This window comes from Mercenaria mercenaria, chromosome 15 (assembly GCF_021730395.1).
Source record: "Mercenaria mercenaria strain notata chromosome 15, MADL_Memer_1, whole genome shotgun sequence".
Classification (NCBI taxonomy): domain Eukaryota; kingdom Metazoa; phylum Mollusca; class Bivalvia; order Venerida; family Veneridae; genus Mercenaria; species Mercenaria mercenaria.
The window spans coordinates 3,499,860-3,511,108 of NC_069375.1; the positions used below are offsets into that span (position 1 = coordinate 3,499,860).

The 11,249-nt window shown below is 35.2% G+C and overlaps 1 long non-coding RNA gene across 1 annotated transcript; it reads left to right on the top strand.

Moving 5' to 3' along the window:
- Positions 1–932: 932 nt before the first annotated feature.
- LOC123559604 (uncharacterized) lies at positions 933–4,243 on the top strand. The gene is made up of 3 exons (XR_006687959.2): positions 933–1,090; positions 3,330–3,389; positions 3,917–4,243. It is a non-coding gene; the product is annotated as an uncharacterized LOC123559604 (long non-coding RNA).
- Positions 4,244–11,249: the final 7,006 nt, after the last annotated feature.

An 11,249-nucleotide genomic window follows, 5' to 3' on the forward strand; every position in this document is an offset into this window, starting at 1 on the left:
GAGACAAAATTCTAACTCCAACATTGAAAAATTAAGGTCGTATCCTGTGGTTCTGTTTTGAATTTTTCTTACTTCATTCAAAAATAACCTTGGGGCAGACGTAAGGCCTACCTAAATTTCGTCCGTAATATGTAATCTAAAGAGTGAAGGCAAAATAGAGAACTTTTTTACCGCATGTAACTCAATATTTTTAAAGATGTCTAACTCTACCCCTTCCATTTCAGAGGTAAATTCACTTTGAACAGCAAGAAATCGCTTATCAAGTCATTTTTTCCACTTTTGTACAATGAATCAATTAAAAGTCTTGAAAGATGTAAAAACTTACTAGAAAAAAAGGAAAATAAGGGGAAAAAGTTTGGTCTCTGTAGGGCTTGAACCTACCCCCTCCCCCCCTGAGAATTACAGTAAAAGTAGGTTTAAGGTAGAAATTGAATACTCTTCAGAAAGGAGGTACTCTATTACGGTCCTAATACCTTAAAAGATGTTTCTAATCATGTACGTGCGTACGTACGTGTGTGTGAGAGGAAAATCAAATGTAATAGTTATGTCTCACAGCACATTCCATTCATGAACAAAATATAAATAGAGAGCGATGAATAAGTCTCTTAAAATTGTTGAAACTCATTTGTTCATTTTGTCGATCAACTGCATAAAGCAAACTAAGAATTAAAGTTGCTGATTTGCAATTTTAATACGCATTCACAACAAAGTTTTTAGTATGCCTTTGAATTTTTTAAGAAGCGATCAAAACTGATGCATTCACAACAAAAACAATATATTCACATTTGCAATTGAATTGCATATCAGTGCCCAAATCACTTGCTTACGCCAAAGTTTTTGACACCCTCTGGGAAATCGTTTCGTTGATGACGACGTGGTTACCCATTTAATTACGGCTATCAGACTGCAAAATCACTAACGTAATCATTTTTTAAACGATACATTTACTATATAAACTCGGAAAATCTGTACGTTTCACATCTTCTCTAAACAGATCAAAAACTCTGTTCAAAAGCTGCAATGGATACAAAAGTGTTGATTTGTTTGACAGTTTGCGCACTGCTTGCTGTAGGTGTGAGCGGAAAAACAGGTAAGACATATTAATTATTTTTACTTCATACTTTGTTTTCCATTCATGTTCTCTTACTTTAATTTATTTGTTATTTATGTTATTTATTTCATTTTACATGAAACTTTCGGATTACTTCATATTATGTTGTTTTCATTATTGTAGTTTTCTATCTTCCTTACGACTGAACATCGCCTCACGATTTAGTCTGATTTCAATAAATACAAAATTACTTCTGCTTGATATATTGTAAATAGTTATTTAGTGATAAGTAAAATTATCTGAATGACTGAGCTTAAACAATATTGATTTTAGCAAATAAGACCGAAGTTTAAACGATATGCTCTCGTGAACTTTTTCATACGGCAGTTGTAATGTAAACGTAAAATTGTAAACAAGATAGCGAAAAACTGGAATTTTGTAAATTTTAACTATTTCTTCCGGTGTCAGATCTTGTTGGGCGAAAAAAAACAAATATAAAATCTTAACGTTATTTTCTTGCGGTAGAATATAATTTACAGAAGAAATCGTGTCCGTCTAAAAGCTTAACATTTTTCCTTAGAATGAATAAATTATTAGAATTGTTCTGTACAATATCGATGTAACTTCAATACCGTTTATCTCCCCAAAAATAATAAAATTCAAAAAATCTCTGGGAAAAACAATTTTTTTTATTTTGATTGTCTTTAGACTGACCAATTTCTTTTAAAAATATTACCATCCCGCTACAAGTTATGAAATATGGTTATTACACTGTTATCCTTAATAAACAATTTACTTACTTACTTACTTACTTACTTATATATTGAATGTCTTTCTAAAATTTTCTATGTCAGTTATATGCCTTTACATTTACATTAAAATAGTCAACCCCGAAATGTTTAGAAGCTATATAAGATTGGGGGCCTCCGTGGCCGAGTGGTTAGAGTCGTTGACTTCAAACCATTTGCCCCTCATCGATGTGGGTTCGAAACCTCATTTGGGGCGTAGAATTCTTCATGTGAGGAAGCCATCCAGCTGGCTTACGGAAGGTCGGTGGTTCTACCCAGGTGCCCGCTCGTGATGAAGTTGTACATGGAGGGGCACCTGGGGTCTTCCTCCACCATTAAAGCTGGAAAGTCGCCATATGACCTAAAATTGTGTCGGTGCGACGTTAAACCCAACAAAATAAAAATAAATAAATAACTATATAAGATTGTAATTTCCAGCAATATCATTTAACTGATTCACGTGCTCAGTTAATTGAGATTTGCGAAACTGTGCAATTGAGCTTGAAGTATTTCCTATTTATTTCACAATTTTCAGCTGAACAAAACTACTGAGTATGTTGTAGAGACAGTAAAACATACTTGTCAGAAATATTTTAACAATGTTTGACATCATTGTGTGTTTCCTGTATAGATAACCAGGAACACAAACATGGTCACGTACATAATATTCAGAATGAAAACTAAATGACCAAGTATGCATGTACTCAAAGCCTGTAAAAAACAACAGAAAAATAAGAAAACACAATTAGTCCTGAGCCTGGGAAACAGGCAAAAGAATGCAAATCGTAAAGAGCCTCAGTCTAAATTCCCTTGTGTAATGTGACACCTTTTATGCAGACAAAAGCTATATCTACAAGTACAACAATTTCTTGTAGACAACTTCATTGTATTGCATTGCAATTTTCGATAGGATGTCACGTGTTCTTACCAAAACGTGTGCATTTTAAATTATTGCAAAATTTTCAAAGTTCGAATTTTATTTGAAAAAAAATACTTTGTTTTCTTGCAAATCAGCAAATAAATGCCTTTGGCCAATTAACATAAATACAGCTTGAACGTTTGCATCTCAGCATATATGTACTGATGAATATGAATGACTTTTAAGACAGTACATGCGTAATTTATTGCATATCTAGTCATAGAATGAATCTGCATTAATAGCTTTTTAAATCACACGTTTGATAGTATATGACATTTAATGGTAAATGCAGCACAACATACGTAAAATGGTTTCCATATTTAGCAAAATTTAACAATTATGAATGCGATGTGTCCGTGACAATGTAAAAAATGTGAGAAACTACTTTCGAGTGTTTCCAGAAGTACACAAATACACTGTATAATCATAATAATTGCTATTTATACTTTAAGGTCCCTTAATCACTCTCTGTTTAAACTGTTTTTGCAGATTTTACGCATTTTGTTCAGAGTAACTGTCGTTTTAATATTGGAGTAAAATATATCAAGATTGTTTCATTATTTACTTGCAGCGAAAGCGGACTTGCTCTCTGCATTGAAGAGTGGTGGTGGACTCCTGAATGAGCGTGCAGGTAACTTTAAACTTTGTTTTACATTAAATCATAGTGAAAATTCATTTTAAAATCATACAGATGTTCTTAAAACTATAATGAAAATAAAGAATATCCTTTGGTAGCATAGCTCAATCAAGAAAAATAATTACTGTATACAGTAATTTTTACTGAGTTAATGAGCGGTTATTAAATTTGCAACACCCCCGACTTGAGCGGAATTCTGTTGTACACAATGTTGAGCAGACTCAACGATCCCTAAGGACCAGAAAATATAACAGGACTAATTACTTTTACTATATTTAATCTTTTATTCCAGTTTTTTAATATGTTTAAAGTAAATGTATAGTATTAAGCAACTAATAAAGATTGGTGTAGTTACTATTTTATCTACTGTGTACGAATAATTACTTAAAGTGGTGTACTTATTATTTTATCTTCTGTATATGAGTTCTTATATGACTTTTATATACTGTGTATGAGTCCTTTCAAAGCAACTGATCAAACGTTAACCCGATGTAAATGTATATATTTTACGTATTATTCAGATAAAGAAATTGAAGACGTTCCAATGAGGAAGAAGAGAGGGGGCTGTGGAAGCAGCGATTGCTCATACTCAGACTAAAGCGACAATTAATAACACCGTCAGAAGATCACTAACTTGTTTTGTTGTTGTTGTTTTTTGACAATATCAATGATCTGAACAGTTGATTTTCGAAAGCTAATTTTCTGTTTAAATGAACTGTCGACCTTCTAATGTTATGCTCTTTTTTCAGTGATCTAAACAGTTGGTTTCTGAATGTTAATATTCTATTTCAATGAAACAAATAAATTGCGATATTAGACTTAAAATAAAAAGAATGCTTTGCACAAAAGAGTTCTGCTTGTATATACCTTACAATTACAATTGGTGTCTCAAAGTGTTCTATGTACATTGCAAATCTTAGATAAACATATGACTGCACAAATGCAGTATATGATTACGACATGCACTAATCTTCTATTGTCCAATTTAATTGACCTGTCAAAAATGTTCCCGGCTTTCATGTTAACCTTCATATAGGCTCGAACAGAAGATAATGAAAGCCGGGTCCATTTTTTGACAGGTCAAATAAATTGGACAATACTTCAAAGTAAGCGTTTCGGTTAGTAGTATAATATAAAAGTGTTTACTTAGAAAAATGATGATTATCGATTACCCTCCTGACTAGGACTCGTCCAAATACGTCACTTCGTAGTTATCAGACACGGACTGTATATTGCAAATCTTAGATAAACACATAATACAAATGCTTTATTTGACTGTAAATGGAAAACAAAGCATCTTTTATGAAATAAGGGCAATGGAATACGCTTACTGATTGGCTTGCCGGTGAATAGTAAAAGCTATTGGCCAAGGTCCGATGGCATGTGATAGTATTTGTCAAGATGGTCTTTAAAACTTCAGTTGCTGGTCCTTGAAAAATACTTTGAACGTAAACAGCTACACGTTGCGAATAATTTGCAACATTTTGAACTGTGGCGCCACAGATGCAACGAAGTCCAACCAGTAAAAGTATAAAATCGCAACCTCTTTTTCGACATTGCCGTTTTGTCAATTTTTTATGAACAGTAAGAAATGCGTTTTCAAAGTTTCTTCATTTTAAAAACTTAGCGCCAATTAATACTGTTGGCTGAATGTGTTTAAAATCACATCTGTTTTAGTGACTTCCACTTTTGGCCGAAAACCTGCTTTATGATGTACACCCTCTTTATAATTGGAAGCACTCACAACTAACGCTACTTAAATCGTTGATGATTTACATATTGTCGATCAGGATGCTACGACAGCATGTTTTAGACAATCAGTGGTAAAAAGATAATATTATGCGTACATATGACCCAGAACTCGCGGGAACTGATTGACTAGATCATTATGATGAAAACAAAATCATACTGCAAAATAGAAGTGGTAGTAAAGTCAAATATAGTTGAGTTCAAAGGGTATTAGGAGCCGAACACACAAAATTCCTTCACTATACCATATATAGTGAAATTAACAAAGAGCCAAACACTAGTCAAAATGGTCACTGTCCATCCTTTAATGGTCATATTCAGATAAGGTTGTGCATCCAAGCAGCTTTGAATTCATTCCTTTAAACGGTGTATGAGGAGTTGAACATACCAAATTCCTTCACTATGGTCTATTTTGTGAGCTTAAGAAAGAGCAAAAATGCTAGAAAAAAATAGTCACAGAAAAAAGTCAATATTTATCGCCATCTTCACATCAAGGTTCTTCGTTTGTGAAACGTTCAAGCATATCCTTTCAATAGTGTTTTGAGAAGTTGGACACTCGAGTTTTTTCACTATATTCTACAGCAAAACTATCAAAGGGCAAATAGTCGCAGCAAAAGTTCCTTCATTTATGGTCATCTTCACATCAAGCTTGTTTATCTGTGAAAGTTTAAAGCAAATCAAGATAATAATGTGTGAGGAGTTGGACACACAATAATTTTGGACGGACGTACGGACGGACGTACGAACAGCAGCAACGCTATATGTTCCCCACGTATACGTGGGTCATAAAAAGTGGTTACAGAGCTAGTATTGAAATTTAAATCTTCCCAACTAACCCTTAATAGAAAATATTGTCGAAAAGGATGGCCACTTTTACCAGAAATCCTGCATGTTTCGAACATTCGGTCGTCGTTAGTAATACATGTAGAAATAATGTGCTTATATTTGTTTTTAAGATAACACTTATTAATTGGTCCAAACTTTAAAACATTAGCAAAATGTCGTTACAGTAATTGTCTGTAGGCATTATTAAAGTAGCATGTTGCATGTAACAATGATAGCTGGAGTAAAAGGTACAACATTTACATAAATATAAATGAACCGCGCCATGAGAAAACCCACATAGTACATTGCGATCAACAAGGATCCAGACCAGCCTGCGCATCCGCGCAGTCTGGTCAGGATCCATGCTGTTCGCTAACGGTTTCTCTAATTGCAATAGGCTTTGAAAGCGAACAGCGTGGATCCTGACCAGACTGCGCGGATGCGCAGGCTTGTCTACATACATGTTGGTCGCAAACGCACAATGTTGGTTCTCTCATGGTGCAGCTCAAATATTTGCATACACCATACATTTCGAATAAAAAATGTTTAGGATAGTTGTGGTTTTAGTGAGACTTTGAATGTTTTAAGTAACAATGAAAGATTTAAATTTTACATTTGTGGTAACACATTGAATTTAAACAGTCTCATTCATAATGCCTTTCTAGGCATTTAACGCTAACAAAAAGTTTAATACCAGTAAACAAGTTGTAAAAAAAATATATTAATTTATCATAAATAAGTTTATACTAAACGAGTTACTTTTACGGCAAAAAAATTAACCAGTCTTAAAGAGAAAGCCGAGAAACTGTGACAGTCATTAATTCCACAGTTATGTACATTGTATAGGAACATTTTTCTGATTTGTTTGTGAGATGACACCCAGTAACCTCGGTTCATAATATGCAAGAAGCAATAGGCAAGACTGGACAAATGCCATATCTATCATTTACGAGAGACAGTCGTTGTTCAAATCTTCTACGGATAGATAATTGTCACAAGGTTCAACAATTCTGTTGGTCGATATCACTGGCACCAGACCAGTACATGTTATACTCTGTTCCTAGGTATACTATAAGAACCACGGTTTTTAAATTATACATATGGGTAGGGTATAACATAAATAGACGCATTTTCTTTCTGACCTGGTGCCAGTGGTCGATATAGTCAAGCGTTTAACCACTTTGACCATTCTATGATGTAGGCTGAATCATTTATATTAAATTCTAAATGTTTCTTTCTACCACCTGCCAGGTCAGATGAGATAGGCTGCAATCCCTCCACCATGTGCGTTCCTATCCACCCTTCAAAATTATTATTATTATTATTATTATTATTATTATTTACCAGATTTTTATAGCGCTCTTTTCATCTATAAAGTAAACGTTCAAAAGCACTGTACAAACTTCATATCACAATGATATGGACATACAATACAATGCAAAAATATATCAACAATAAAAAGTATTTAGCCTGAATCAGGTTTTATTCTACAGATTGTACCAGATATTTTAAAGAACAATAAACAATAGGAAATAATTTCCATTGCAAAGCTTGTTTTGCGGTGCAAAGTGACTTTCAATAGACCTTGAAGAAAAAGTGTGTTTTCAATGATCGATTGAATATAATCTGAAAAGTAGATCCCTCGGAAGCACCGAGAACAATGCAAACAGTGAAAATTGCAGACTCGATTTGATTGAGTCTGTTCATGAGCAGTAATGGAAAATGCAACACTGCCCACGCCCCCTAGCACCGGCTTAAGCAGTATTCAATCTTCAAATCTAAATGAGTTGAAATCAATGATCGCGAAGGACCAGAAAATATAACAACACTGAGATGAAGTTGGGGCGACTTTTTACGGCCGCCACACAGCACTTAACACTCGCTGTTGTGAAGTAAATATAATCTGAAAAGTAGATCCCTGGAAGCACCGAGAACAATGCAAACAGTGAAAATTGCAGACTCGGTTTGATTGAGTCTGTTCATGAGCAGTAATGGAAAATGCAACACTGCCCACGCCCCCTAGCGCCGGCTTAAGCAGTATTCAATCTTCAAATCTAAATGAGTTGAAATCAATGATCGCGAAGGACCAGAAAATGTAACAACACTGAGATGAAGTTGGGGCGTTTTTTTACGGCCGCCACACAGCACTTAACACCCGCTGTTGTGAAGTAAATATAATCTGAAAAGTGGTGGTTATCAACTTGAACTGTAAATCAACAACTTAAACTGCTATGATCAAGTTTAGTTTCAAAGGTAAAAAGTAAATAAGATAGAAAAAAGTGGAAACTTCACAGGTCGCCCAACACGACAAAAACGAAAATGTTGCAGGCTCGGTTTGATTGAGCCTGTTCATGGACGGTAGTGGAAATGCATGCTACCGCCCACGCCCTCTAGCCCCGGGTTGAGCAGAACTCAACATTTACACATGTTAAAAGTACAAAAAGCATTTAGAGACATCCGCAGATGTATTCAAACGGCGGTGAACATGGAACCTTCAATGATACACGTGTTGAGGCGTGTAATTCCATGAAGAGCGGCGTTTGGTCCCCATATAAAGTAAAGAGTTTGGCCCAAACGAGAAAACAATGGGCAGAACTAAACAAACTGAAATTTAGAAAGGGGATCTGAGGTTATGGAGCCTGCGTATCACAGGAACTGTCAGAAGACAAAATTAAAAAGCAGGCACCATATCCAAGGGGTGATTATACAATACCCAAGGCTATGATAGCGGGAGTATTGGAACCACCCAGGCCGAAATGGTCATGTTGAGAAACTGAACAGTACCAATAACGCGACATAAAAGTCGTTTCGAACAATCTGAGAAGATCGAAATATAACATAGTTTGTCAGGTCACAGTAAATTCTATTCGTTTCGTACTGATTGTTGGGTACTCTTTCTCACTTATTTGGGTACTTTTTAACACAAGAAGTAAACATCAATTAACGAAAGGTCTGTTCGTTAGCACGCCCGCCCGTGCTAAGCCATATCTATGCCATGGCGTAGAGTATTTAAGTTAAACAAGGTAGAAATGTTAATTGCTGTAGGGAAATGCCATCCTGCAAATTTTGGTTCAGATTTCCTGAGTAAGACAGGATTTATGACCCTTTGTACATGTAAATAAATAACATATATATTGTTTTTGACTTTTAATTCCAATTTCTGTCCGCCCGGAATTATATCTCAGATATGGTTTGATGGATTTCAACAAAGCATGGTAGAAATGTTAACTTCTATAACGAAATGCGGCCAGCAATGCACTGATCACATCACAGATGTTTCAAATTTGAAAGTTGGTATTGATGACCAGCAAATTAAACTTCCGACCATGTACTGGATTCCATAACAACTACATAAAGCTAGTTAAAAATATCGCCAATTCAAGCTCTTGCACTACAACAAATAGAATCTATTTCCAAGTTATTAACATAGTGCCTTACTGTTGTAAAAGTAAGCCCACGTGAAAAGATATTGCGACAAAGTATACGACAACTGGGGTAAAAAATTATTTTGGTCTGTAAAATATTCTGGCGAAATCCTGGATAAGTTTAGAATTAATAATTACAAGGTATGACCCTCGATGCGAGATTACGTTTCCCCTCTAGTTTCAGCTTCTGCTGGCTTAAAGGACAGGTATTACTGAGAGGCTTGGTGTGGTAATGACAAAACACTTCACAGCACCTGCATATCAACGAATTTAGTGTGCTTCGTGTAACTTTTGGGAACCAGTATTCATCCCTAGGTACAAGTACATCATTTCCGCACAGGCGATGATACATTCCCATCAACTCGTGCTATTTTACAGTGGTTGCTTACATAGACGATGTCTGGGTATAACGCTTTGCCTATGACTTCGATATTTTGCTCAAGACAGTGTCTGATGGTCAATGGTATCAAGAGCCGTTTATGATTCCAGCAGCACGAGAACCGTAACATACATGAAACTCCGTTAGATCAATCTGGACATTAATTAGAACTGGATCGCATTCCTTCATGAAGTTTGAATTTATCTGGATTCTGTTCTTGCCATTTATAGAGCCTTTGAACCGGATAATCGAGGGACGTGAGCATGATAATCAGATTAATAATCAGTCTAAGCCTGATAAGACCTATCTCTGTACATTGATAATTGGTTTTACACCATTTACGCTCAGGCTTACATGTTAGATGTTTGGCCGTATAACATTGTCCAAAAACCAGGGGCAGCTGTCTCAAGGTACGATTACTGTGTGCGGACAGGAGCATGTTTATTAATCAGTTAAGAAATTTTATACAAAATCATAAAATTAGTACTTGGTGATGAAGACCTCAATGACAATATTTAAGGACGTATGCTAGAATTTGGTGCGACAATTTTCCCAGTAACAGAATTTCTTCAAACTTTGGATATTGAAGGACAACCATCTAAGAAACAAAAATATGCAATAAAAATCATAGGTCACCGGTATCGAAAAAGAATTATCTGCCCTTGAAAACCGCATTTCCCCCAAAAATGGCGTTTTCAAGGGCAGATAACTCTTTTTCGATACCGGTGACCTATGATTTTTATTGCATATTTTTGTTTCTTAGATGATTGTCCTTCAATATCCAAAGTTTAAAGAAATTCTGTTATTGGGAAAATTTTCGCCCATCTTATATACAGGGAATTCTAGCTTACGCCTTTAATACATTGAAAGCAAATTTATGGTAAGTTTGAGTAACTGAATAAAAGGAAGCAATTTTGTGTGATAAGCCTTTATTTTAATTTCCTTAATGTTTGCCTTGATATTTTCCAATGAAACACAGAGAGAGAGAGAGAGAGAGAGAGGGGGGGGGGGGGGGGGGGGGAGAGGGAGAGAGAGTTATTTGCTTTTGTTGTAATATTGTTGATATGGGCTGATCAGTTCAGATATTTAGAGATTGTCGCTTCAAGGTATTTAGTGGCATTGGTGCTTTTAATCTGTGCCATGTACACACTATGTACCCGGATAATCCTAACTCTGTTCAGCAACCCTAACTCAGTGCCAACATGGCTGACAGATAGACGATGTATGTAGTTAATTTCTTTGTCTTTTTTCATGTTTTTATGTTAGTATGCAATGTTAGCGTAAAACTTTTGATAGCCATAATATCCTGTATTGATAACATGTTTTGTGTACTAAATATTCAATCGATAAGTCACATTATGTGGCTGGAATTCATTAAAATGTACTCAAAGAAGTCTTCAAAATGAACATGTTTTATGTTTCTAACTGTTTTAAAGTACCAGAAATTGCAATAAGACCTTACTTATCAACTGTATT